Below are 27,067 nucleotides of genomic sequence, written 5' to 3'. Positions count from 1 at the left end.
AATGTGTACTTACAGAAAGGGGACAAATAGACAACATGATTTCCACAGAAGTCCCATGGGCATCATAAAGTAACCGAAGCCTGCTGATGCTTGTTTCTGTGCCTGAAGAACCGGCCCTGTCTCATGTAGAGGTTCTGTGTGGGAAAGGAGGTGTCCTGGGGCAGGGGAGGAACCTCTCACTAGGTATAATGGGGCTTGAGAGCATTCTTGCAGCAGGCTTGGGCACAATGGGGTGAGAGATTAATACACAGCCGGCTTCCTCTCTTACCCACCCTGTGTCTACAGGTCAAGGGCCTCCTGTCACAGGAACCTCCCTGGGTGTTGTTTTCCCTTTGCACAGAGTTCTTGTTTTGCCTAGTGTGTTGCAATCTGCAGTCAGTGGCCAGGTGACATCTGTTGGAATGCTGATGTGTGTTGCCAAGCAAAACAGATGCAGGAAGATTTGCCAAAGTGGGGAAGAAGGGACAGAGTGGGAGGTAGGGCCTGTTGGGGGCAGACAGCAATAATGGCAGTATTTATAGACTGGAGGGCTAAAGTTTCATACCATGCTGCTTTAGAACCCTTAGGAAAACTTTCTGTTCATGCCAGTGTTTCCAAGCATATTGAATGGTTATTTCATTGTCCATCCTGTATTCAAAATGGTGTTTAAATGGTCCAACAGAGCAGACGTGGTTACATAGTAACATTTTGTTTTCTATAAACTGCTGGCCACCAGATTTTTTTAAAATCTGTGTTTGTGCTAGTTTTGAAACTGGCCTGGAATTTGATCCATAACTGAGGCTGGCCTTGAACTCCCAAGCTTCCTGCCTCTGCCTCTGCCTCTGCCTCTGCCTCTTAAGTACTGAGGTTACAGGAATGTGCCACTGTGACTTGTTACATATATTTTATGTTAACTTACTGATATGCTCGCCAGTTTGCTCACTTAACTCCCAGTGAGGTAGGGTCTGCTGCAAGCCACGCTGATCAGACTTACAGAATTTTATTGTGATTATTCAGTATGAAAAAACAGACTTGTGACCAGAGTGGGTTTTTTGGCCATGAAGGAATAAAGGGGTGCATTAGTTACTCTTCTTGTAACTAACAAACTTTGACAATACTGGACAAGAAGCAACTGAAGGGGGAAGGGTTTTCTTTGATGAACATTTAAGGGGATCTAGGCCATCATAGCAGATATGAGTGGGAGGCCGCTGGTCACGTTCATTCATAGTCAGAATCCAGAAAATGACCAGGAAGTATTATGGGTAGAAAATCTCAAAACTTGCCCTTGCTCTCCCATTCCCTCCGTCTAGCAAGGCTCTATCTCCTAAAGGTTTCCAGTCTTCCCAGCATCACCACCAGGGCACCAAGTGTCACCACACATGAATCTAGGAGAGACTTCATAATCCAGCCACAGCACAGTGGAGTTACTGACGTACAGTCAGGACTGAGAACAGTTAGGTAAGCTGATGTAACTGCCAACGCTGCCATGGACGTGACAACAAGCCATCTCTTCTTACCTGGCTTTGTCACTCACAGGTCTGCATGTTATGTGGTCACTCTTGCTGGACACAGGGATGTGCTCCGCAGAATGAATTCAGGATACAGCTGGGTGACGCCTATGCGTTCAAGGCAACAGGATGTTCTGTTGGATCTTTTCAAAGTCCATATAACAGAGCTTGTCTCTTGGAATAGCTTAGAGGTAAAAGGATTGATTTTCTCATTGGTTTCCAACTGTAAGACGTTAAGTGAAAGTGGGGTTCTAACTCCAGCCAGGCCCAGGCCGGTCTGGCCTGTTAGAACCTGTGCACAAATGCCTTTCCTCCCAGGTCGTTGTATTATCTCCCTGCGGTCAATATTAGCTGAGCACATTTTTGTGGCTTTTGAAACTCCACTTCTTGAAAGGAGAGGCCAAGTGTTAGATTTTTGTAATTTCAGACAGAGTTGGAAAGTGGTTTCTTCTTTGTTGTTGGAAGCAACATATTAAAAGTAGAGGAGACGGTAAATGTTCCTTGGGTCACTTTTTGGAACCAGATATTGTATTTCCTTGTCCAAAGGTAGATATGCAGGTAACACCAGAGTTTGGGTCTTAGTGGGCCTGATGCCCAAACCACCCTCTTCCTGATGTTTGGGGTTTAATTGTGGCCAAATCTGGGCCATTGATAGTCTTTTTTGAATGAACCATGGAGAGGCAGCTTGGCTTTCAAATTGCCTAATAGTTGACATGTTTACATTGCTCTCTTTGATGCCATGCTACGTAGGCAGTCCCATGCATGTCCCAAGGCTTTTACTCAAGGTAACCTTTGTGACACATAATCTATATGATCTGATTAGTCTTGACATCATTGAGCTTATCTGTTAGCAAAGCTGGAACTAGGGAGATGGTTCAGTTGGTAAAGTGTCTTGCAAAAATAAGGATGTAAATAGATTCCTAAGACCCATAGAAGAAAGCTGGACATGAGGAGACAGGCAGATCCCTGTGGTCCCCAACCAGTGAGCCTAACCTACTCAGGAAGCTCCAGGCCAGCAAGAGATTGTGTTTAAAAAGATGAGTGACACCTGAAGTGTACTTGAGGCGGCCTCCGTACACATATACTTCAGTGCACACATGAACGGCGTATGCACACACACACATGCACAAACACACACATACAGATAAATGATGGTGGAGCTAGTAAGACAGGCAAACACTTGCTATTCTGATGCCCTCGGATCCCTGTGATATTCGACGTCCAGAGCTCATTCCTCAGTGCTCTGCTGAACCAGGGACACTTCCTGCAGCTTTCAGAACAGTGGACTCGTGTGATTTGCTGCTCCTCACCTGCTGAGGACGTAGAAGGCGGTGAGATATGTTTGTGATACTGTTCATGAAGTAAGAGCACACAGGCTGGGAGGAAGAATGCAGTGGTTTCGAAGGAAGTACACGCAGCCATCTTCTGCCTTTCTTTGGACTGCTTTTCTCGCTCCCTCTTTGTCTTCACCAAGCACCTCTGCCATAAGAGAGTGTTTAGAAGATGGGATTCAGTAGGATCATTTGTCCCCGTTTAACACAAGTTTTAGTGGCTGACCCTTGTTAATGCTTAGTAAATAAATATTAGCGGATTTGGTTACTGCTCCCTCTGAAAGAAGAGGCAGGGATTCCTTACAGATGTCTGAGAATTGAATCTGCAGCAAATCTAGCTGCTGAGCTGTTGCCAGCAAACAGATCTTAATTCATATTTTTTGTTGCCATGTAGGAAATGTCACCCATTCAGGATTAATGCATTTTCTACCATACTGTAATGGAGAAGCCCTGGGGAAAAAATCAATAAAAATATTTTTTAAAAAAAATTTTATAGCTCACTTGATGACCAGCATCAGCAACTTTTCTTTTTATGACTTCGGGTTAAAGGACTTTGGAGAGGCAGAGGTTTGCTCACTTCTATAAAAGCCACAGTAAGATTACTCTTGGGTCATGGCTACCTTTCCTCTGACTGTATTTCTTAAAAATTGTTCTCTCTAGTCTTTATTAAACCCAAGTAGATGGAATTTGAAGTCACTCTTTTAGACACATGCTAGAAAACAAATAGTTTTAAAATGATTTTATTTGTTATTTTTGAGACAGGGTCTCATGTGACCCAGATTGGTCTTGGATCCCTGGTCTTCCTGCCTCCAACTCGGAGTGTTGAGATCATAAATGTGCCTGGCTGTGCCCAGCATATACAGTGCTGGGCAAGCATTTCACCAACTGAGCTACATCCTCAACCCCAAGTGAATTTAAAATAACTCATACTAAGTAGCCTTTTTCAAGAAGGCTGAGGTCAGTGTAAACTGTGGAGATTATAATCTAAACCAAACAGGGTCATGGGGGTTGTGATCAGCTTTAGCGCTAGGGTTCCCACCTCCCATGCCAGCTGTGCATTTGTCCCTTGTTAAGCACCAGCCCAAAACTGTAACCGAGAGTGAGAGGTCCCCGCATCAGGGTTATCAGGTCGTCTGTTGGTAATAATTATATCAGAACGTGTTTCTCTTGCGACTGTATATTTGCCGGCAACACTGACGGAGCCTCTCCCCAATCTCGGAGTTTCGGGAGTCTATTAATAAAGCGTGTGGAGGGAATTAGTTGCTAATTTTGGCTGTGCTTGAAATGAGATTGTCAGCAAATTTTAACTTCAGATCCAGGACTGCAGCTTACTGTGCACTGGGCATCATTCGCAAACTGGAAAAAAAAAAATGCAGAATCTCTGAAAAATAGAAAAACGTCAAATACTTTGCATGTCTTAGACTTTATACCTGTCAGTGTTACTTGAGAACATTGATATCTTTTCTTTCTGGATTTATTTGTGTTAAGATTTGACAGTTAATTCTATTAAACAGAGACTTCAAGTCTGTACTGGTCATGAGTCCCTCCACTGAAGAGTAAAACTTAAGTAAATGTTTACTTCTAAACTATTATAGGTACGGAGAAACTGTGCATTGCTCCTGCCAAAAGGAAATGGATATTTAATTCAGCCTCCACCTATCCAAACAACCATGAAGAAAGAATGAAATTGAGGCCAGGACAACTGATGGCTCTCCTGCCGTGGCTACCTGTGTACAGGGGTCAGCCTATTTCTGAATCCCTTTGACATACATCCTCAGGGAAGTCCATGGAGATACAAGTATTAAATAAGACAGAAGGGCGGGTTTGGGGCACTATGGTTGTTTCAAATAAACAACCCTCCTAAGTAGTAACGAGACCCTCCTAAGTAAAATAGCTACCTATGTGTTTTCGCGCATGTGCCCAGGAAAGTGGACAGGAAGTAGAAACAGGAAATCTTGTGGAGGCTCCTTGAGGAAGGGCTACCTGTGAGCTTCCATCCACTGAGAAGTCTCGTCCTGGGTCTTGTGTGACATCACGAAGAGGTGACCTGCCTGTCCAGATGTCCTAAGCCTGCAAGAGCTGGATGTATGAGAGGCATGGAAAAGAGTCACCCAAGCTAGTGGACAGGAGTTACGGGTATATGGGCAAATAGTGGGCCCTCTGGGGTCTCTCTTTGTAGGAGAGTGTGTTCCCTTGTGTGAGGGACGATAAGATGTGGCGTTCTGAGTGATTCAAGACCTGGATGCTCTGAGGCCTAAGGAGAGAAAAGCCGCTGATGCTTGGGGTGTCTTCGTTTTGATTTCTTGTTCTGAAGACACAGCCCAGCCGCACACACCCTGGAAAAGTGCTTTACCATTGAGACATAGCTCTAACCTAGAGCTGGCTATTTCTAAATAGTTTTCTAAATCTAAAACTATTTTAGATTTATTTGTATTTGTGTGTGTGTGTGTGTGTGTGTGTGTGTGTGTGTGTGTGGCTATGTAAGTGCCTATTCCAGCCCGTGTATGTTCAGGTGTCCAGAGAGCCCAGGAGATGGCATTGGGTCCCCTGGAGGTATGGGCGGTTGGGAGCTGCCCTCTGTGGGTGCTGAGAACCGAGCTAGGTCCTTTGGAAGAGCAAGTGACTGCTAAGCCATGGACTCCAAAGTAGGCTGCTTCAGAAACAGAGAGCAGACACATTTCCAAAGGAGTAACAAAGGCCTTGACTCTAGTTTCTCCTCCTGGGTTTTAAGAGGTCTCTTTCTCTCACAATTTCTTTTACAAATGGTGGGAAATGACCTTCTGTTTCCTCTTAACATTCTGCGCAGCATGATTTGCCCCTCCTGTGACATCTCTAGGGATCTTTAAGGGCTCCCCTACAGTATTTGCCCCTCCTGTGACATCTCTAAGGACCTGTAAGGGCTCCCCTACAGTCTCTAGGATTAAATAAAAGTCCTTTTGTTTGTTCTCTGTCGTACATTCTTTGCATGCCAACATCTGTGTGTGTCCTGGGCAGCTGTAGAGCAGGTATTATGGCTACATAACAAGTTGAGCGACTGTGCTATCTAGTCTGTGAGCCTTAATTGTGCAATTTTCTTTCTTTGTGCCAAAATGATAGGTTTCCTGGCCTTCCTTCTATGTTCTCGGTATAGCCAGAAGACCATAATTACAGATTACATCCATGTCACCCTTGAAAGTCACCAATGAAATTCAAAATAGGATCATGGACTAGGGATGTTGCTCAGTTCATAAAGTGCTTGCCATGAAGCTCTGGGTCCCAACCAGATGTAGTGACGCATGCCAGTAATCCTGGTGTTTGAGAGGTCAGAACAGGAGGATGAGACGTTTAAAGTCATTCTTGGCACATCATAAGTTTGATTTGGGGGAAGCTTGGGATACACAGCAAACCGTCTCAGAAGGAGGTGAAGACAGTGTAGACAAGCAGAGAGAAACATCGCACCTTCCTTGTCCTTCTATCAAGAGGTGACTCCCTTTCCTTCTAGGGGAATACCACAGTGCTGAGCTGAATCTGTTTCCTGGCTTAGCCTGTGCCTTCTGCCTCCTGCTTTTGCAAGTGCTTGCTTTTATGGAACCAACCGCCTTGGAGGCAAGCTCAGGTTAGCTATTTAGACAGATCCAGAACCTAGAGAAATGGCTCTGTGGTCAAGAGTGCTTGTGGCTCTTCCAGAGAAGCTGAGTTTAGTTCCCAGCAACCATGTCAGGCAACTCACAACTGCCTCTAACTCCAGCTGCAGAGAACCTTCTGGCCTTTCTGGGCATCTATGTGTACATAAATAAAAAGTAATTTTTTCTTTTAAATAGAGAAATTCCAGCCTTCCAGCCATCTCTACCTTTATGGCGGATAAGTAAAGTTGCCAATGTTGCCAGCTTGGATGGAAATGATGAGGATTAAGCACATACTGTCTGTCAATAGATGAAAGATTACAAGGGGCTGCCATGGGGCTTGGCCTTTACTTTGAAGATAGTTTGTTAATGATAGGCAATCATGAGACCGTGCTAGCAGCATTCCACTTGGAGAGGTCTGTCCTTCTCCTTCCCAACAAAGGCCGCCATAGGTGAGCCTGAGTGTGCGTGGGATGGGATGCGCTTGCACAGCTGTTTTCCCGGAAGCCGGAGGAGGGGAGCCACGCACAGGATGGGGAGACAGCATAGCTCAGGGATACACTTGGCTGAGACAGCTGAGAAACAGCTGCAGTGGCCCGAGTAAACTGAGAGAGTGGGTGTTTGTTATCAGGAATAGACTTACCCAGCTGAAGGAAGACAGATACTGTAGTCTTTAGCAGCCATATCCTTAGATGCTGTAGGAAGACAAGTGTTCTTAGCCTCAGGCGGTGAGACCCAGGGCTCTGTGAGTGTGATCTTGTGAAGAGGTGGGAAGGACCTCTTCCAGCCATAGAACACGGCTTAGAGAGAGGTGAAAGTGTTCATTTTCAATTATATGCCTTTGTAGTAAGTGTGTGTGTGCGTGTGTACATTTGTGTGCTGCATGCCTGCCCTCATGTGTTTGTATGCACATTTATGTCAGCGGTCAAGCTCAGGTGTGGTTCCTCAGATGTCACCTACCTTTTTTGAGACAGGACTTCGACTGACTAGCAAGCTGACTGGCTGGTCAGCAGTCCTTAAGGATGTACCTGTCTCTGCCCCACTTCACCCAGCCCAGGGATTTTCCAGTATGTATCACCATGCCCAGCTTTTTTCCATGGGTTCTGTAGATGGCACTCAGATCCTCAGACAGGCTCTCTTGCACAGTGAGAGGCTGTCTATGGACACAGCCCTCTCCACAGCCCGGTGGCACAGAAGGTGCTCTAAGGGGACTCATGAAGTGTCTAACTTAATTACATTTACTGTAAAGTCCAGACGTGCATGTGGAGTCTTGACACCGCCAAGGTCACATCATACCTACATGTTTTTTCCCTATGTCATCTGATAAACCACCTGTGTTTTTCTCAACCTCCCTTATTAAAAAAAAAATCATTTTGAGTAATTTGAAAAAAAAATAGCACGTCCCAAGAGTGCGGATATGTGCAGTCCTCAGATATGGACACTCAGAAATGGCAGGGTGGCCTCTGAGTCAGTCTTCCTAGTACCAGCTTCATGTTGGGGCACTGCCCACACCCAGCCTTCCCACCACAGCAACCCAAACAGCCTGGGGCTATACCTACCTGTTTCCTAACTGAGACTTCTGGTCAGTGACATCCTATTTGAGATGGTGGGAATGCATGAGGGTGGGGGAACTCCCAAGTCAGGCTGCCCCGTAGAATTGCCTGCAGACACTGAGGTCAACAGTGGCCAGGTGGCATTTCCTGACCAGCTCTTGAGGATGCTTACCCTAACTGTCATCTGGGGTGGTTTAGTCTTTGACCTCTTTAGGTACTTCAACAATTCTTTGACATTTATGTATTTATTGTGTGTGCGTTTTTTGGTTTTTTGAGACAGGGTTTCTCTGTAGCTTTGGAGCCTGTCCTGGAACTAGCTCTTGTAGGCCAGGCTGGCCTCGAATTCACAGAGATCCGCTTGCCTCTGCCCCCCAAGTGCTGGGATTAAAGGTGTGTGCCACCACCACCCAACTTGTGTGTGCATTTATACACATGCCATGACACATGTGCGGAGGTCAGAGATCAGCTTTGTGGGACTTTACTCACTAAGCATTTCACCAGCCCTGGACACTTTTTAATACTGATACTTAATATGGCGGGTTCTTTTTCAAGTCAGTAACAAGAGAAAATTTAATACTTAAGTGTTTACATTATGTGTGCAGCTTTAGAAATGGCCTGTTAGGGTATGGTAAAGAAAATCTATTTTTGAGAGACATTTTCTGCCACTGACATCCCCAGGCGTTGCTGTGCCTTGAGTTTTCTGACTCCACTTCCTGTTTGTGAAATGTCAACACTTACTAGCGTTTCTTTTAAGGAATAGATGAGATAGAGTTCAGATCTACGAAGAAGCGAATGTTTACAATGTGGTTGATTATAGAGTTAGTGAAACACTTGCTAGAGAAAGGTAAATCACCAGACCAGCGCTTTTCAACCTGGGGGGTCCAGTGACCCTTTCACAGGGGTCAATATCAACTGTCGTGCAGATCAGATATTTACATCACAATTTATAACAGTAGCAATATTACAGTTATGTAGTAGCAGCGAAAATAATTTTGTGGTTGGGGTCACCAGAGCATGAGGTGTACTGTAGTAAAGGGTCACAGCCCTGGAAGACTGAGAACCACGGTGCCCGAGAGATCTGAGGAGTTACACTAAAGGAAGACCAACCACATGATGTCATTGAATAGTCCAGTTTGATTCCAGCACTTTGTGGCTGCGGGCAGCCAGTTGTTGAGAGCAATGGGCACCTTTAGAAGCTAATGTGATCGGGGGGGAGGGACCCAAGTTCTTCAGTTTATGAGATTTTGTTGAGTGGGGACTATGTCTCCCTGGGGAGTATCCAGTGCTGGGCTCTCAGTCCCCCATGTTACACGTGGCTTTGGGGAGCCAGGAGAGAATGAACACTGGTGATAATGTATGTTCGTGAGCATGCAGGAAGGCGCTGAGATGCAAAGGGAAATTATGTTAGCCTTGAGTTCTCTGAGCAGTTGATCTGAGAAGTGTTAAGAAATGAGGTGGGGATAGTGTCCTGGTAAAAACATAAGCAATGAATAAAACAGAGAAAGGCTATTCCAGGATTCTCCCTGAGGCCCCAAGGAAGGCCTCCTCTGCTTGAACAGCAGACCTGTTCTGGAGGGAAGGACAGGGGAGGGGAGAAGGGCATGCCTTATGCTCTGAGGTGGAAGAGTGTCAAGTTGACTGTCCAGCCAGATGTCTTGCTAATAGGGTAACTCTTCACCTCTCTGGTGACAGTCTGTCTGTCCCAGATCACTATAGGACGTTCATGGCTGTTGACTCAAGGCCAACCTTCTCATAGCTCAAATGGGACCATGAAACTTATAGTTTATAGCTTCAATCCCAGGGCTAGAGCCAAGGCTCTACAGACAATGTCCTTATTACATTTTTTTTTACTGTTTTTGATGGTTAGTAACCATAAAAATATGTATTGTTTAATTTCGTAATTAACTGCTTTGCACTTAGGTAGTATGTCTCAGGTAGAAATGGCGAGACTCCCCGTGCAGTGCATCAGCATTAGTGTGCTGCTCAGCTCTGGAAACCGATTGAAGGTACTCTGGGGAACCGGAGAGGTGACTCGATTGATATTGTGCGTCTCTGTATCATTTTTGAAACCCTAGACTGGATCCCAAGTACCACATAACCTCAACAGCTGCAACCCCAGCACTTGGAAGGTGGAGGCAGGATCTCCACAGCAAGGTTTTGATCTTGACTCAAAAGAGAAGGCCTTTTGTTACTGTTTTTTGTTCTGAGCTGTCTGTCCTCTCTGAGTGAGGCACAATGTACATTGTAGTTTACATCAGCCTTAGCAAACTTGTAGTAGTTTACATCAGCCTTAGCAAACTTGTAGCTTAATCAATATGCTTTGTGTGGATTCCCTGATCCTGGCTGGCAGGCCCATGAGCGAGATGGAAACAATCACCTGGGGAAAAGGTTGGTGGCCTCCAGACACGATGGTGTCTGACTCTGTCTTCAGTCAAATGCAGTTGGAGTCCTCCTGTTTCGTTCTTGGTTGTATTTCTTGGAAGTAGCTTTTAGCAAACATCTCTCATGTGGTAGCCCTAGAGGTTCATCAGCAACTCTAGCCTGAAGGGGCTGTGCAAACACTGTGGGCTGTCTGGCCTTATCATACCCCTACAATGTCATCTCCTGACATGAAAACCTGTGGAACTGTAGTTGCCAGTGGTAGGAGAGGATTGTAGGCATACTGGGAGAGTCCCATTAATGTCTTCACGCCTGGGACAGTGTTCGGTATTTTAATATTTTCTTGTCAGAGAATTCCTGTTTCAAATATACACGCACACACACTATATATTTTTTTCTTGTATTTTCAGCAAGATTGGCTTGTCAAACAATTTTATTTCTTTAAACGGCTTTTTATATAACTGAAGTTTACAGGCTATAATATTTCCTAGACTGTGTCTGGATAGTCTGTTTAATTATAACCCTGTTGCTATGGAGAGGGATGGCACAGACCTTCAGGAATCTCGTGGCTGAGTCTACAAGGTGACATGGGAAGGAGAGGAGAGCGAAGCCGCTGCACAGTTGGACACAGGTACAGATGCCCCTTTGCCTTCCCCATGTGGACTCTTGGTGCATTCTTGTACTTTCTCTCCCTGACATTCATGTTGATAGAGTTCAAAGTCAGGAGCTGTATAGTTTAAAGCTCTGAGTTTGGCTTTGAGCAGAGAAGACTTCTCATTGAAACTGACGATTTATTGAATTGGTCGCTTCTAGGAAACCTTCTAGGAAAACAAAATCGAACATTTATTCACTAAGATACATACTTTTTTTTTTCTGAAAGAATGCTTCCTACCACTGCTCTGAATCTTGAAATTGTGTGCCCTTGATGTCTCCAGTAAGTGGACTCCTTCTAAGAGGCTGTGTTCCACTGGTTTGTTTGGAAGCTTGCAGATGTACCCTTGTTAAACTTCATGCCAAGTTTGGGTGTGTAGGAAATTTAAAATACCAAAGTTGTGGGGTCTCACGCAGGTTCTAATGCTGTCGCCTTGGCTTTGGGTGTGAAAGAACACGTTCCTGGGGCTTTTCAAAGGGATGTCACGTCTCATAGATTGCATAACTGCTCTTAGAAACTCCTTGCCTAGAGCTACTCAGCTCTAGTCCTTATAGATGCATGGATTGTTCTGAAGTCTATGGCTCCTTCGAGTGTTTAAGATCTTTGTTTGGCTAGGTTGACCACATACGTGGCACTCTTGTTCACCACTGCCCTAGTCTCTCCAGTGGGAACGGAGCTCTTCCACTTGGTCTTTCGACTTTTCGAGACAGGGTTTCTCTGTGTAGCTTTGCAGCCTGTCCTGACACTCGCTCTGTAGACCAGGCCGGCCTCAAACTCCCAAAGATCCGCCCGCCTCTGCCTCCCGAGTGCTGGGGTTAAAGGCATGCGCCACCGCTGCCCTACTTCCACTTGGTCTTTTGCTAATGGGAGGTGGTAATAGAGATGAACCGCTTCTTCGAAGGAGAATTGTAAGAAAACACAGTCCTCTCACCTTTGAAGCTCAGTTACAGAAGTGCCCCTGCGCCATGGTGCCGCAGAACGGACTTCATGACTCACTTTGATATCTGAAGTAGCAAAACGAGACTCTCAAGAACCAGTAAGGGATTTCTTTGCAATTTGGAGTCCGTTTTGATAGTTTCTTTCGACAGCTAACATGAAAGTTGACCTGAAAATAGGTCTGTGGCCAGGTGATTTTCAACTCAAAAATCTGGCCTTTGGGACTGATGAGCTCATTCTTATTCTACCGCCAACTTCATCCGCAAGCTGTGACTCATGACTTGCAGTTAGAGAAGGTGAAACACAAAGTTGAATTTGGGAATTCTAAAACCCATTTGCTTAGAGAAATGAGGAACTTGGTGCTTTTTTTGCCTTCTTGGGGTATTTCCTTAGGTTGATGGCATGCTCTCTGGAATTTGAGATGGAAAGTATCCTTCAGCATCAGGTATGTGAGCCAGTGCTTGATTACCTTTATCCTCTTGGCTAGTGAATAATGCTGATTGCTGCCCTTGACATCCTCAAGCCTGTGTTTCTGCCACTTTCTACCTAGGTGACTGGTGTCTCACTAAGTGTCCATCCCCAGCTAGCAGTGTGTATGCTCACGGGGAGAGCGAGTAGAAGCTGTAATTATTCCAGGGCTTCAACTGTTTGAGATGCTCACCCAGGAAAGATGATCATTCCCTGAGGTTTTTCTTTCCATGTAGATTCTTTCTTCTCTTTGATTCCATTTGGAAGCTTTTGTGAACTGGGTATCAGTATAGTAAGGAAAGCAAAATATAAAACTTAGTCCATGGAAAGAGGCCATTTGAGACACAAAGAAAGAGGTCTTCAGCACGTGTTGCCTCAGTGAAGAGAATGTAACTCCCAAATGTGATCCTAGCCCTCAGTTTAATGAAGATCACTATGGGGAGGATACAGAGAAATACAACAAATTTCATAATAAGTTATTTTTGGTTCATGTACTGTTGTCTTAGCTACTGTTCTATTGCTGTGAAGAGACAACCGTGCCCAATGCGACTTACGAAAGAGAGCATTTAATTGGGAGTTTAATTGTAGTTTTAAGGGGTTAGTCTACAATCATCCTGGCTGTGAACCAGGCAGCAGGCAGACAGGGTGCTGGAGAAGTAGCTGAGAGTTTATATCTTATCCAGAAGTTAGAGGAAGAGAGAGACAGAGAGACAACATGGGAATGATGGGGGATTTTGAAACCCACCCCCAGTGGTACCCCTCCTCCAAAAGGGCCACATCTCCTACTCCTTCCCAAAACAGCCCACCAACTACAGACCAAGCATTCGCATAAGAGCTTACAGGGGCCATACTCATTCAGACTACCACCATTATCCTACCAGCTCCAAATTTAGATTTAGTTTTGTGTACATGTGTGTAGTATATGTTTGTGCAGGTATATAATATATGCAAAGGTGTGTGTCCAGGTGGAGGCCAGAAATCAAGATTTGGCATCTTCCTGTGTTCCACCCCACCTTATTTTTAATGTAATTTAATTTTGTGTGTGTGTGTGTGTGTGTGTGTGTATGTGTGTGTTACATGGTGTATGTGCATAGTCAAGCATGCCATAGTGCATGAATGGAGGTCAAGGACCAAGTCTGGAATTGGTTCTCTCTTCCCATCTTTATGTGGCTCCCAGGGATTGAACTCAGGTTATCAGACTTGTATCGTGAATCAGCCAGTGTCCTTTACCCACTGAGCTTTCTTCTTAACCCCTCATTATTTTTGAGGCAAGGTCTTTCACTGAACCTGAAGCACATCTATTCGGTTAGGCTGACCAGTGAGCTCCTGAGATCTGCTTGTCTCCGGCCCACTTAGTACTGGAGTAACAGACACAGTTGCCATGCTTCCTGCCCCCTTAGTACTGGAGTAACAGGCACAGTTGCTATGCCAGGCTTTTTACATTGGTGCTGGGTGCCTCAAAGTTGCATCTTCATGTTTGAGCACAGAGAACTTTACAGATTGAGCCATGCCCCCAATTGGTGGTTTATTTTTTGTTTGTTTGTTTGTTTTAACTGAATTTGCTGTTGTTGTTTCATTTAGATATTTGAAAATTCCATTAGGATCTGATAGTGATAACATTCCCTTATAATGCTGAATCATGAGTAAAAATGCCCTGAGGTGTACCAACTGGTACTGTCTGCCTTTACATGCGTGGCAGTTTTTCTCTCGTTAGCTTGTTCCCGCAGAGAGAAGGCCTAGGGAAGCCATAGAGGATGGTTGTCCCGACTCTGTTTCCATTTCCTTTTCTGTGGCTCTGTTAAAATAAGACTATGGCCTTTCATTTGGAAAAGTTGAAGTGGCAAACATGGGGGGCAGGCAGTCACATCATAGCCAGTTAAGAGCACAGAGCAATAAATTAATGTGTACATCAAGGTCTCAGCCACGTTCAGTCTACTCTTGTTCAACACAGGATCCCCTGTACAGGTAATGATGCCTGACTCTGTCCACTTCAATTTATATAATCATCATAAAGACCCCCCAGATGTGCCCACAACCTGTCCAGACAGCCCCTCCTCCAGACCTCCTTCCTGGGTCTAGACTGCTTTAACCACTAAACTTAAGCATCATGAGTTCGTTGAAATGATCAGTTAACTGATTTGTATAATAATTTCATTAATTATTATAATTAATTATATAAATTAATATTAATTTGTATAATAATATTCATTGTCTTCTTCGTTGTCTTACATAACTGAACTTTAAGTTATATAAAATTTCTTTAGGTTTATTTTAATTTTGTATCGACCCCTAGTACTATATCTCTCCTATTTTGTGTCCCCCATTTTAAAATATGCTTTTAATTGAAATACAATAACTTCACTTTCTTGCCTCCCTTTCTAGTCCCTCCCACTACCCTTCCTCAAACCCCTCAAGTTGATAGTCTTTTTAATTATCATTCTACACGTGTGTATGCACATATATATGAAAATAAATACAACTCGCTGAGTTTGCTTTTATTGTTTATGTGTATATGATTTCAGGGGTGACCACTCTGCATTAGACAATTTGTAAGGGGGCTCATCATGAGAGGCTAATTCTCCCTCACATAGCATTAGTTGCCTGTAGTTCTTTGTGTCGGGATGGGACCCTGCAAAATTTCTCCCTTCTCGTGTTAACATGTCCACTGATAGTGCCATTGTTCCAGTCTTGTTTATGCAGCTGTTTCTAGGAGATTCTGTTTCACAGCAGACTCTCTGAGCCATAAATGCAAGAGCTATGATATAGACATATTTGTTGGGGCTAGGCTTTTCCTCTCCCCTTAAGGTATGTACATATACACATGTTTCTTAAAGTTATGCCACTTGGGCTGACAGCTCCCCACAAGCTAACAAAATCCCAATACCAGATACAAGAAACTCTCTTTGGTCAGGATAATCCAAGTTACTCCTAAAACATCATAGGTTATCATTGTAGCCTTCGCATGCCCCTCAGGGTTTGAAGGTGAACCCCTATTGATACAGATACTCACGCTTAGACCCAGGACTCCATGATTCAACCTGAATCTGACCAAAAGCCTCTTTCCTGTGCTCTCACCTCCATGGTTCAGGATATTACCACACAAGATGCCACGGGAGGGGAGCTGCCACAGGAGGGGAGCTGCCACAGGAGGGATGCAATTCAACAGTCCTATCCAGCTGAAACATATAAACCATGACAGTAACCAGTATGGCAAGATATGCCTAAAGGTGCAATAAGTGATTACCATTTTCTTTAAAAACATATATATATTTGAATGTGTATGTGCCTGCTTGAGTCTATGTAGGACACGTGTGTAACGTACCCTTAGATGTTAGAGTTACGGTTTAATTCACTGAAACTAGAAGGGTTGTGAGCTGGTATGGGTGCTGGGAACCTCACCTGGTCCTCTGTGGAGCTGTAAAATCACTTTTAACTCCTCAGCCTCACTGCTTCCTCTACTTGGCTCTTCTAAAGCTCTGTAGTGATTGCATTATTGTTCTAAGACATGACAGTCATTTTTGAAGATGTGTAATATGTGTGTATGTATGTATATATGTGTGTATGTGTGTTTGTATGTATGTATGTATGTATTTGTTTTGTTTCTTGTTTTTGTTTTTCCAGACAGGGTTCCTCTGTGTAGCCCTGGCTGTTCTAGAACTTACTCTACAGACCAGGCTGGCCTTGAATTCAGAGATTGGCCTGACTCTGCATCCTAAATGCTAGGATTAAAGGTATGTGTTATAAGCTAGCTATTTATTTTTATTTATTTATTTATTCATTCATTCATTCATTTATGTGTGTTGGTATTTGGCCTGCATGTATGTCTGTGTGAGGGAGTCAGATATACAGGAACTTGAGTTACAGACCGCTGTGAACCCCCATGGGGTACTGGGAATTGAACCCCAGTCTTTTGGAAGAGAAACTCCAGCGCACTTAACCGCCAAGCTATCTCTCCAGCCCCATGAGGATATATTTCTAACTTTCACATGCTGCTCTGTGTTTTGGAAAAAAAAATGTAGAAAGGATATTTGGAAATATACCCTGATAATTGTCTGAGTAAGATGTGTGCCCTTTCTTGCCTTTTTTGTCTGTGTGCTTTGTTCTTTGCCATTCTTAGTTCATCCAAAATTAGGTTACTTGTCACCCAGTGTTATGTACAATGATGATATAATAAATACTTGTTGATGGAATGAATGTATTAAATGTGCCCTCAGGGACTTAATAGAAAGAAAAGAAAAGAAAGAAAAAAGACAGGGCTCTCAAGGTTGCTTGTCAATCCAGGGACAGTGGCTTTCTGTGTTTCAAGTCTTCCTGTGAATGTGCTTAGCCGTCAAGGACAATTAAATGGCTCCTGCTACTTTGGGTTGTATTCAGGAAGGTTAGTTAGTCAGTGTGCTTCCTCCATGTGGTCATGTTCTGTCATCTGGGTTGTCTGTCATGAGTATCTGGAAAAGGCTGTATGCATAATTTATACCCTTTCTTTCCTAGAGTTTTTTTGTATAGAGATACTGCCCCATGCTTTTAATAAGCTCTTTGCCCGAGAAGGGCTCTGGTACTAATCAGTTCTGACAGTACAAAATTCACACTCCAGATTGTCTAGTAAAGTTCAGGAGGAATGGTCGGCTCTCATTCTAGCTGTGTGTAACTTGGCTCTATAGGAAGTGCTCCATCAGTCCTCCTGTAAAGTCCAGGAGGAACGGTCAGCCCTCGTTCTAGCTGTGTCTGACTTGGTTCTGTCGGAAGTGCTCCATTAGTCCTGGAGCACAGGTCCTAACACCCGTTCCTCTTTAAACGCTAGCTCTGATGGGGTTGCTTTCAATCAGGTTGTTTTGAGGAAGGCGAGCGTTAAGCCTCATGTGGATATTCGATGAACTGTGTTTTGGTTCCCCTCATTTTCATCCATTGACCCCATAAATCTCAGATGGTGTGTGTACCATGCTGCCACCTTGACTGCTCTTTCAGGGGGGACACCACGTACAAAGGTGCAACTCGCTCACCATTGCCCCGACTTTAACATGGTTTCTAAGTAGCTCCTTGCAGTTCCGATATAGAAAGTACTGCATTGTTTGTGCATGTTTCAGAAATGTTGGGGCTTTCCAGGAAGAGGTACACATTCTTACTCAATGTTAAAGTCTATCAGTAGTCATTCGCTATGGTTCTATGTAGGTCTAGAGTGGCAGGGATTATAGATGCTAAAACCTGAGCATCAATTCTGTTGCTCATGGTAACATAAGAATAGAATGGACACCACAAATATTTACTGTGGAATTTACTGTGAATATTTACCTATGGAAGTACAATCCTGTGTAAAGTTCATTCTTATTTATTTTTACATGAGTATGTGATGTGTACAAGCATGTGTGTGTGTGTGCATATTTGCATGTCTGTGGGTGCTGGTATGTTTGCATGTGCAAGTCGAGACCCAAGACTGACAAGGGAAGTCTTTAGTGATTACTCTTTGCCTTATTCATTGAGGCAGGGCCCTTCAGGTGTACCCAGAATTCCCTGATACAGGCTAGCCTGCTGACCAGCTTGCTCTAGGGATCCCTAGTCTCTGGTTTGGAGCACTGGGATGACAAGGGGGCTGCCATACCCATCCTGCAAGGGTTCTGGGAATCCAAACCCCAATCCTCCTGCTTATAGGGCAAACACTTTGCCCACTGAACCATTTGCCTAGACACTAGCTTTGTGTAGAGTTTAAGTGGGTTTCATCCCACTTCTTCCAATGCCAGCCTTGTCATGAGCATACCAACACAGCTACCAACTCAAGACATTAATTTCACATCCACAAAACTTGTCATTTTCTGAAAGGTGAGTGTTAAGAAAAGTATTTTAAAATACTTTTCTAGATCCTAGCATTCAGCAGTCAGAGCAGGTGGACTAGCTATCCACTAGTTTGAGGTCAGTCTGTCTACATAGATAGTGAGTTCCAGGATAGCCAGGGTAAAACCCTGTTTCTTCTTCATTATCACCATCATAGTTTATGATAACAACAATAATATCGTTGCTGATATTGGTGGGGGTGGGAGTGGATGAGGTAAAAATCTTTTAGAAAAATCCCCTTTTCTGTCTTGCTAAATTGTTTACATTTAATTTATTCAGAAACTTCTGCCAGTGAATTATGGTTTAGACATGGCAGCGTCATAGAAAATGAGAAGCAGCATTTAGCTAGCCCATAGTCTTCCTCGTGTTGGTAAAGTAGCCCTTCCCAGGGTACAAACAGCTTTAATGTGTGTCAGAGTAAGTCTCAGCATCCCAAGAGCTGGCTCATGGAGTCAGAAATTGCCAGAAGCTGAAGTGTAGCATGGGCAGCTGGTTCCCAGCCCTCGGGACCAGTAATGAGGAGGGCGTTTGGAAGAGTTGGCACAGATTAAATGCCACTGGATTTTCTGGTGCATATTGGACCACAGTGATGTAGGCAGCATTATCTCCACCTCACATCCATGCCCTGCAGGTGGCAATTATATTTAGGATCCTATCTGGTGGCCGGTAGAGGTTCTCCTGGGAGGCCAAGAATATGTAAGACATTTTTTTGTCTTTTTGGTATAGTGCTATAACTCTTGGTTTGCCTAGAATGAACAGCTGTAAGCTGGCATTATCACAAAGGGAATTCAGAGTGCTGGTTACCTCTGAGAAACTAAGAGAAGTATTTAAAAAAAAAACAATTCTTGAACTTTTTGTCTAGACTTCTCAGTTGATGTTGTTCACGTTGAAGTTTGTCCTCATTTAACTCTGTTCTAAGGAGCTTAGTAAAGGTCTCTGTATTCACACGGGCAACTCTTCACACACTGTGACATTCCCATCTCATTTTTAACCATTTGCCCACTGCCATGGAATTCAGACTGCGTGCTTGACCTATAGACAAATAGAGGACAAAGGGTCGCTCTGATTCAGCTGTGGAACAGAAGTGAATTTGTGTAAAACAAATGCACACACGACAAGGGTTAGGAGACTGCCATTTCGCATCTCATGTGTGCTTCCTTCCTGGAGAGAGCACAGCCAGGAGTTACTGTAAGTGCGCTGGAGTAGAGCCCCAGTCCTCAAGGTGGCATTGGCTTTCGTGACCATGAGTTCCCCTCTGCAAGACATTGCTGAAGAGCAGGGATGGAGGAGCTAGATTGGGAAAGCTCCGCCTTTACTTCGAGGATCCTGCTCCTGTTCTCACTACCCTTCAGGATGTCAGGCCGCCTGAAATCTTCAGTATGTACATGTTGTTACATGTGAGATCTATAAGAGGCTTTGTGGGAGTATTTCCACTTGCTTCCTCATACATCCCAGGTTTTGTCAAAAAGAAAACTCCAGTGTTCGCGAACAATGGAGTCATTGTGTTGGGCTTTGAATTCAGGTCAGAGCCATGCCTCTTACAAGCTGCATGTTTGCGCATGACCATTTGTTTTGCCCGAAAGAAAGGGTGGGGTGGGTCCTCTTAGAACTGCTAAAGAAGAAAAATAAGGAAGGGGCAGTAATAACTATGTGTATACTTCATGTTCCAGCTTCCTTTACAGCTGAGTGTGTCTTCAACGCTTCAAGGAAATAACCTTTAAAATCAAATTAGAGTGGCGCTTTGCGAATTCGTGCCTGACTAATTTGCCTACCCAGTAGTTCTCGTTGAAGTCATACTATTCCTCAACCAACTGTCAGAGGGAAACACAATACCAGGCTGTGGAGAAGGGTCACATTACTGATTTCAGTTCTCATTGTACAAAATGATCTCTGTCAAGGTGTCATGAACCAGTAAAAGCAGAAATAGAGTCACAAACCCATGAAGAGAAAGAAGAGGTTGCTGGGAGCCCAGATAGTACTTTTTACTTTTGCTGTTTTTTCATTGCTGGATGCTTGTGTTTTGCATGGGATAGGAATGCTAGTCTGTGAGTGGTCCCCTAGTTTGGGAAAAGCGGCTGTCAGCTCCAAACATAGAAAAGGAATAGGCGGCCATGGAGGCGAGTGTCTGCTCCTGTAAGACTGACCAGGAAACAAGTTAGAATCGAGAATGAATTCCATGCTGTTTTTCAGACAGAACTTTGTGGTGTACGAAGAAAAAAAGTGAATAGATTAACTGCCTCCTATAATGTGTTGACTACGGCCAGCTTCCGTTTGCTGTTTGCAGAATGAAAGGAGAATAAAGTCTCATCGATAGATACTAGTTCCTAATGATGGGTAGTGACCAGCTGTGGTGGGATAACAGGAAGTGCTTTTTTAATACTGGGAAAATGTGTTCCATCCTTGTTACTTTAAAACTTTGTGGGGTTCTTAAGTTTGGGGAATTGAACACTTTGCCAGTGTGTACATGAGGCAGTCATAGGGCAACTTAGAAGAATCCGTTCTCCTTCCTCCATGTAGGACTCAGGAGCTAATTCACTTTCCTTGGGCTTAGCCGCTGGTACTTTTATCTACTAGGCAAACTCCCTGATCCCAAAATACATCTTTTTTTTTTAACTGAAGGGTGGGTCCTGAGTCAGAATCTTACTTTGTAACACCCCCAGACTGGTCCTGAACTCACCATCCTTGAGCCTCAGCCTCCCAAGTACTGGAATTACAGGTTTGCACCACCACCCCTGGCTCAGATCTGTTACTTTGTACTTTCAGAATATGGCTCTAAGCCACAGTCTTGCACATGGCCTGTGGCTAGTGTGCCTCTTGAGGTGTAAGAGGAAGCGCCACACATGCCTAGGGGCCCATTCCTCCAGCTACAGTAGCTGCTGCCAGGGACAAGCAAGAGAAGCAAGAAATGCTTCAGTAATGAGGGGAAGGAAGCCTCCACTTGGCACCTCATCACCACCAAGTGTTTACTTGAGTGTCATCAGTGTCCTGGCGAGGAGACTGTGCTCCGCAGACTCTCCATAATGTACTAGGGTATGAAACTTCCATTCTTTTTCATGCTTGACACAACTGTTGACATTTTTAGATTCTACTTTATGTTAACTTAATTGCACTGCTGGTTCTATATACCATTGGCATTCACTCTTCCTGCAGTAAAATTCATTGACTTGGCTTTCAGGAGTTTCATTCCTTAGCCGTCAAGCCCCCTGTATCAAAATAAAAGTAACGTAGGTAGTCACTGTTTTCATGTTTAGTCACTGTTGAATCACATTTTCTGTTAAGTTATCTCCAAATACCAACTATCCAGTGATCAGACATGCAGTACTTTCTAATAAACCTGTGGATTGCCATTCAACCTTGTGCGTTCAGAGCCTGTGCATCCTTGGCACAACATGGGCGTTAATTGTATTATTTGTTTCTGTCAGTAAATGAATATAGCAAATGAAAGAATTGACTGTTATGCTGACTATGTGGCTTAGGGTTTAGTAGTCAGGAAGTTTAATAAGGAAGCAAAACATACATCTTTTCTCTTGCTGATCTTATTAGATAAGGTGTTTATTGTAACAGCAGATCCACACTCATTGTTTGACCGAGCAGTATAAATTGATGGGTAACCATTGTTTGACCTGACGTCACTACCATGAAGCAGCAACACAAGTGGTGATGCTTCTGACCCTCAGCACCACACGCTGCCACCAGTGATGACATCCTGCTTCTGGCAAACATGAAACCGCTCTAGCACCATGCCTTGGCAATCGCTCCAGTGTGTAGAAGCAGCAATAGTCAACCAGAGGTGGTTGAGCATCTCGAAATAGAGAAGGGTCCCTTATCTTGTTGCATTTGAAAATAGCATCCGTACGGAGTGCTATTTCAGAGAAGTGACAGCATAGGAGTGGACTCCTACTGTGCTTTCCACAATTTAGAGAAAGTTTATATTCTCCGAAATGGGTCTCGGAGCAAAGGGATGTGGGACAAAGGTATAGTCAGGTTCTCTTTGATAGAATACAGATGCTCAGATAGGTGGCCAATTTTTGTGCTGTGTCATCTGCTCATTTGTGTGTGTGTGTGTGTGTGTGTGTGTGTGTGTGTGTGTGTACTCTCAGAGATCAGAAAAGGGTGTCAGATTCTCTTGAAGCTAGTGACAGGCAGCTGTGAGAAGTCCAACTTGGTCCTCTGGAAGAGCAGCGAGTGCTCTAAACCGTTGAGCCATCTCTCCAGCCCAAGCACTCATTTTAAGTCCTGTGACGTCCAATGAGAAAGCTACAGTGAGGACCACTCCCAGAGACAGCTGGGCTAGCATACCCTAAGTCGAAGCGGCTTAATGTACGAGGTGTTTCTTACTAAAGAAATTCCAGCACAGGTCACATTGGTCATGTGATCACAGCAGAGACCTGGACTAGCAGGACACTAAGAGACTTGAGCACAGCCTCAGATTTGACCTGGTGCTTTCTGTGGTACTTACCTGTTCTACAGAGCACAGTTAGTGATGTGGCTGGCCTGATGCCGAGGAAAGTGTGAGATTAAGAACAAAGTGCAAGTTGGTGAGCAGAATTTATATATTAAAGTCCTCCAGCCTGAGGTGCAGTGAACCCAGAACCATAGGAACATCTTCAAAGTCTCATTGTCTAATCACGTGTCCACTGGCTATTTCCTAGACCCTAAGCGTGACTGAGGGTGGCCAATTCTCCCACCACATCATTTCCTGGCATATCCATCGTCTGTGCTTGCACCTTTGCCTGAGGACAGCCCCAGGTCGTTATATTTCATATTTAACAAAAGATTCATCTGATTTATCAGATTTTAAAACTGAAGCACAATTGGATGAAACTCGGCAAAAGAGATTAACCACTGATAATTGTTGGCGAGTAATAATGAAATGGGAAGTTCCCCTATGGGTATGGTAAACATTTACCAATAACTGATAGTGGTCAAGATAGAAAAACATATTTGCTTTTCCCATCCCCTTTCTCCTCCCTTCCAGTCATTTCATCCTTTGAACATTGTTGCTCACCAAGAAAGAAGCCAGCTTGCCTGGTAGAGTGGTATACACCTGTAGTCCCAGCACTCTGGAAGCTGAAACAGGAGAGAGTGGCCTGGGCTACAGAATGAGAGTCTGTCTCTAAAACAGCAACAAACAGCAAGACTAAAGGAGCAAGCCAGTTGGCTTCCCTTGCCTGGGCAATGGCAGTGTATGAAGCTAGGTGTGTAAGTGACGTGGCCACTAATGAATTGGCTATAAACTTCAAGCGGGAGGGGGGGGGTGGGGTGGGGCGGGGAGCAGGGTGAAAGAACCAAACCCAAGACATCGGCACTCACACCCTTAAAAGAGCAGAGATGTGAACGTCACGTTCACAAGTGTCAATGGGCTTCAGCATTAAAGCATACAGAACTTAAACCCAATAGACACTCCAGTGTAACACCCGATTCTGTGTTACCCCCTCGCTACAGTTCGTGCGTCACTGTACCGTACCAGGGCAAGGGCCTGGAGATTGAAAGAATACACAAGAGACCTGGGTCATTCGAAAGGAGATCAGCCGAATGCCTTTATTCAATTTAGGGGAAAACCTATGTACCTGGCTGCTGCATAAGGATGTCCTCCCAGGCAGGTGGGAAATTACCATACCAAAGATGAAACAATGCCCTACAGCTAATCACCAGGCTAGGGCAGAGGGAGCACAGGAACAAACAGGATGCTTAGCTGGCTAACCAGAAACTGTCCTCAAGATACACCCCAGGAGACTTGTTTCCTCTGCATATACTGGATTTTGGGGATCCAGTCTGTTTGGATACTCACCTTCCTGGACCTGGAGGGAGGGGGAGGAGCTTGAACTTCCCACAGGGCAGGAAACCCTGACTGCCCTTAGGGAGGAAGAGGGAGGAGGAGAGGGAGTGGGGGGAGTGGGAGGGTGTTGGGAGGAGGGGCGGAAATGGAAACTTTTATAATTTAATAAAATTATTTTCAAAAAAAAAAAAGATGCACCCCAGGAGCAAGGGTAGACCCAGGCTCTACACTCCAGAGTCCAGATGACTCGCCAGTACTACTCAGATGAGCCAGCTCAACCCTGGGTGATGTTTTTGAGTCTCCAGTTGTCACCACTGCCCTGTAAGTCCCCGTTTTCCTTCGCTGTTCAGTGGTCTGAAAACATCCCTCCCCTTAAGGTGGACAGATTCTTGGGTGGGTGCCAAGACCTTTGGTTTTTGGTTTTCTTGAGCTGTCCTGAACAGAACTGTGCTACCTTTTCCTGGGATGGGGCGGGGGACTTTCCACCACTTCTCACCCTGCTCAATATTCAGCTTTCCTTATTGGGCACCTTGGGCCGCCCACACCCAAGGCACTCTCTGATTGTGTTCTTCTTTTCCACCTCACTCATGGCTCCTCCCTTCCACATCCGTTTCTCATCCCTTTGTGGTAATACTTTGTGTCTTTGAATTCTTGAATGAGTTTCTTACACCTCACCTTTTTGTGTAAGTGCATGGCAAGTAAATGCCCTATGGTTGCTATTCCTTGAATTTGTTTTGCCTTGTTTTGTTTTTCGAGATAGATTTTCACTGTGGCTTTGGAGCCTATTCTGGAGCTAGCTCTTGTAGAACAGACTGGACTTGAACTCACAGAGATCCACCTGCTTCTGCCTATGCCTCCCGAGTGCTAGAATTAAAGGCGTGTGCCACCACTGCCTGTCTTAGTATTCCTTGAATTCTTAAGTGGCTTACAGTGTCTTGCTAAATTGAGCATAATAAAGGAGGTGCCATCTTTTGATCTAAGATGTATTTTATGTTAAAGATAGGTGGGCGAAGGCTAAAGAGATGGTTCGGTCTGTCAGGTCTTGCTAAGCAAGTATGGGGGTCTGAGTTTGAGTCCCCAGCAGCTGGTATCTGTAATCCCAACACAGGGGCAGAGAGTGGGGGGTGAAGGGGGCATTGACCAGCCATCTGCAGCCCGTATCTGTAATCCCAGCATTGGGGTGGAGAGCGGGGGTGGAGGAGATCCATTGACCAGCCATCTGCAGCCCATATCTGAAATCCCAGCACTGGGGTGGAGGGGGCATTGACCAGTCATCTGCAGCCCATATCTGTAATTCCAGCACTGGGGTGGAGAGCAGAGGTAGAGGGGACCTTGGCCAGCTATCTAGAAGTTCAAGTGAGGTAAGAGATGCTATCTCAGAAAGTATTAGGGACTGAGGAAGGACCAAAAGCAGGTAACCAACCTGAATTATGGAAGAGAATGGAGAACTAAATGTTTTTCTACTTCTAATTTTGTTGTGGGTTGTTTGTTTGGGTGATGGATAAATGCTTAAGAATATTCTTGATAGTGAAAGAATGGCTTCTCTGACTATATAGAATCTCATTAACATGGGTAGACTTTGGGTCTGGTTAATTTTGGTGTGTGGTGTTTATTCTATTTGCAAGTTATTTTAATAATAAAGTTTTTTAAATAAAACTCATGGAGGGTGGTAGAAGAAGACATCTGTCCTACACACAGACACAACACATATGCGCGTGTGCACACACGTACAACACATTCATTGTCAACTGTGTACTTTTTCACTCCTTTTTATGACTTTAGCTTACTGAGATCTCAAAGTGCCTTGGATATAGGATGTACCTAAAAGTAACATTTTCCTCTAAAATCATTTCCTCTGTTTTCACTGATAATATAAAATTGTTTAAGGACCAGGAATTGAAATTAATAGTTCAGAGAGACATGCAACAAGACAAGGAAAAATATTACTAAACCTGGAACTTACTGTTGCAGCTAGGCTGACTGGTCTGTGAACCCCCGAAACCTCTGCCTGTCTTCACACACACCGCTGGCCCAGCTCTGGGCTTGCACATGTATGATGCTGCTTCTGTGTTTTGCTGGACTCCTGGAGATCCAAACCCAAATCCTGATTTTTATGCAGCAAGCACTTGACCCATTAAGCCATCTCTCAAGCCTTGCATTCTTTACTAACTGCTGGACCATGCTGTTTAATACAGTTATTTCACGAAGATAAAATTAGAAATCATTTCTCTTCCTGGCCAACTCGGTGCCAGTGTTATTCCTATACCATTCTGGCTGGGTTTGTTTTTTTTAATTGTAAAGATAAAAGTTTCTTGGTTTTTCGAGACAGGGTTTTTCTGTATAACAGTCTTGACTGCCCTGGAACTCGCCTGATAGACCAGGCTGGCCTCAAACTCACTAAGATCCTCCAGCAATGCCTCCTGAGTGCTGGAATTAAAGGTGGTACCACACCACCCAGCAAACGTCTTTTAGATAATAATGGATTTCCCTTTTTAATAGTAAGATGTTGCCTTATGTAGATGCACTCATTATTCTTCCATGTTGTTAAAGGGTGCAGTAATTTTCACTACCTGGGCTGGTGACAGTACAGTTTTTGCTCCTAATAATTCGTCTGCCATGTGCTTGGTTACATATAAATAAAATTTTTAATGATAGTTTGTATAACCTAGTCTTTGCAAAATACCTTACTCATATATTTACGGTTTATTTTCTAAAATATCCAGTTTACTGAGTGGGGAAATTTTAGCGTCAGGGAATTTTTCATGCACTGTCTGTCTTAGGCATCACAGACCCCCATTTTGCCCTTTACATCCGCACGTTGGAACTTCTCCCGTATGCACGAGGAACTCAGAGTGAATCAGTATCTTGGAAATGTGCTCTCTGCTTTTTGCTTCCTTTGTTCCTAAAATAAACCGAAGGAGTCCCCTTCCCACCACCTTCTGGCAATAATTCCTCCTGGATTTAGATAGCAAGATAGAAGGGAAGGTTTCCATAACCCTGGATAGGACGACTTCTCAACGCTGTTGAGTCTGTTTGGTGTTGGCTAATTTCATAGCG

General features: G+C 44.3%; 1 protein-coding gene across 11 annotated transcripts in view; it reads left to right on the top strand.

The window, feature by feature from the left end:
• The window catches only part of Nedd4l (NEDD4 like E3 ubiquitin protein ligase), a 325,219-nt gene that overhangs the window by 204,618 nt on the left and 93,534 nt on the right, over positions 1-27,067 (top strand). Inside the window, exon 5 of one of the 11 annotated variants that reach the window (XM_087895990.1) lies at positions 4,414-4,557. The exons of the other annotated variants lie outside the window; for them this stretch is intronic. The gene's annotated coding sequence lies outside the window, so the exon portion shown is untranslated. The remainder of the gene's footprint in view (positions 1-4,413; positions 4,558-27,067) is intronic. 11 annotated transcript variants of the gene reach the window in all.

Source organism: Myodes glareolus, chromosome 13 (genome assembly GCF_982192425.1).
Source record: "Myodes glareolus chromosome 13, mMyoGla1.1, whole genome shotgun sequence".
Taxonomy (NCBI): Eukaryota; Metazoa; Chordata; class Mammalia; order Rodentia; family Cricetidae; genus Myodes; species Myodes glareolus.
The sequence above is the reverse complement of the archived record's forward strand: the minus strand, read 5'-3'. Positions and strand labels throughout refer to the sequence as shown.